The sequence below is a fragment of the Macrotis lagotis genome, chromosome 1 (assembly GCF_037893015.1).
Source record: "Macrotis lagotis isolate mMagLag1 chromosome 1, bilby.v1.9.chrom.fasta, whole genome shotgun sequence".
NCBI classification, from domain to species: domain Eukaryota; kingdom Metazoa; phylum Chordata; class Mammalia; order Peramelemorphia; family Peramelidae; genus Macrotis; species Macrotis lagotis.
This window is the reverse complement of record NC_133658.1, coordinates 773,567,063-773,569,167: the sequence shown is the minus strand read 5'-3', so window position 1 is coordinate 773,569,167 and position 2,105 is coordinate 773,567,063. Positions and strand designations below refer to the sequence as shown.

Sequence of the window (2,105 nt, the reverse complement as noted above, 5' to 3'; positions counted from 1 at the left end):
TCTGACTTACTAGGGTGAGAGTAGAGCATAATTCAGCTAGTTCAGTTGTACCGAGAGCAGCCTGTACTGAAAATTGAGGACTATCAAGTAATCCTGATGAAAAGATCCAAACTGAATAAGAAAATTTGACTTTCACATATAATACTCAAGAGAAGCATAAAAATGTAAACATGGGTGGCTAGGTGGCATAGTGGATGGAGCACCTGCCCTGGAGTCAAGAAAACCTGAGTTCTGATCTGGCCAAGATACTTAATGATTGCCTAGCTGTGTGATCTTGGGTGGGTTACTTGACCCCATTGCCTTGCAAAAACCAAAATAAAGGTAAATAGGAAAGAGAAATCTTAAGAGATTCAATAAGGTTTGCTTTCCTTTATGGAAAGATGCTATTTGTGACTTCTAAAAATTTTCTCATTATACAGACAGTGAACAATGACTATGATGGAATGATATCTATAAAGATAAAATAAAATTGAGGAGTGATAAAGAAGGATGCACTGGAAGAAGAGGGAAAGGAGAGCAAGAATGGGGTTAATTATCTGACATAAAAGAAGCATACAAGAGCAGACCATGGCTGGCCAGGCTGCCCCGGCGCCCATCTTCCAGGCGGGCGAGGACTGCCGGCCCTCCTGGGCCGGGGCGCCCGCTGGCTACCATGGCCCGACACGCACCTGCAGATCCTGGGCAAGCTGGTGATGGAGCGCTGGGAGACCCCCTACATGCACTCGCTGGCCGCCACCACCTCCTGAAGGGGAAGGGTCCTGGAAGTCAGCTTTGGAATGGCCATTTCGGCCAGCAAAGTGCAAGAAGCCAACATCCAGGAGCATTGGATCGTTGAGTGCAATGATGGCATCTTCCAGCAGCTTCAGGAGTGGGCCCAGCATCAGCCCCATAAGGTTGTCCCCTTGAAAGGCTTGTGGGAAGAGGTGGTGTCCAATCTGCTTGATGGACATTTTGATGGAATTCTATATGACACCTATCCCCTCTCTGAGGAGACCTGGCATACCCATCAATTCAACTTCATCAAGGCTCATGCTTTCCACCTGCTGAAGCCTGGGGGTGTCCTCACTTATTGCAATCTCACATCCTATGGAGAACTGCTGAAGACTAAGTACACGGATATCAAAAAGATGTTTGAGGAGACCCAGATTGAAGCCCTGGTGGAGGCAGGTTTCAAGAAAGAGAATATCAGCACTACTGTGATGGACCTAGTGCCCCTGAGGAATGCCGCTACTACTCCTTCCCCAAGATGATCACCCCAACAGTTCTCAAACACTGAAGATGCCAGTTTTCTCTTCCTACCAGGCTGACCCTGGACTGGGGGCACCAGGGACTCTAGCCTGCTAGGTTTGCTCAGTAGATCCCAGACAACATATTAACAGTACTTGACAGAGGAACTTGACACAAGAAGAGAGGCAAAGAGTAAGCAAGGGATTGAGGGACTCTCTAGGCCTAACTCCTGACTCAAGGCCCCAAGAGTAGTAAAGAGGCTTCTGTTTTAATCCAACAAAAGCATATTAAGCTCTGGGTTGAGCCCAATGCTAGATGTTAAGGTTTAGGATTTTTCTGTCTTTTGATTTGTCTACCATCTTAGTCCTTGAAAGCCACTCAGGGCCTTAATTTGTTTCATTTGTAGAAAAGGTATGTGTACCTGCTTGACAGGAAAGTTAATAATTAGGCTACCTATATGGAATGTTCTTCACCAAAAGTCTCTCCGAGGAATTGTTTTAAGGAAATAGGCTTCCCCTTTTATGTAGGGCTTATCAAATGCTCAAAATGGTGCTGGAGAAGTCCAGAGAAGTCTAGAGCTTGCCCCCCCTAGCTTTGAGGGGTTTATACCCCATTTTAGACAAGAGTAATGCTGATCCAATAGTGAGTCTAGGGGTCAAATGCTCCTATTATGAGGTTTTCCCTCATTGGAGGGCTTTAAAGAGTCAACATCTACTTGTTGGGGATGGGATTCTTGTTCAGATGACAGCTGAATTAGATTGGGTGGCTGCTGGGGTCTCCATAGCACCCCTTGGGATCAGGAAAAATGTTTTTATCTTTCTTTGTAGCCTCAGGGTATAGCACAGTGCCTAATACTTAATGCTTAATACTTCCTTGTG

The 2,105-nt window shown here is 45.8% G+C and overlaps 1 pseudogene; it reads left to right on the top strand.

Annotated features, from left to right (window-relative positions):
- Positions 1 to 567: 567 nt before the first annotated feature.
- Positions 568 to 1,276, top strand: LOC141488202 (guanidinoacetate N-methyltransferase pseudogene; annotated as a pseudogene).
- Positions 1,277 to 2,105: the final 829 nt, after the last annotated feature.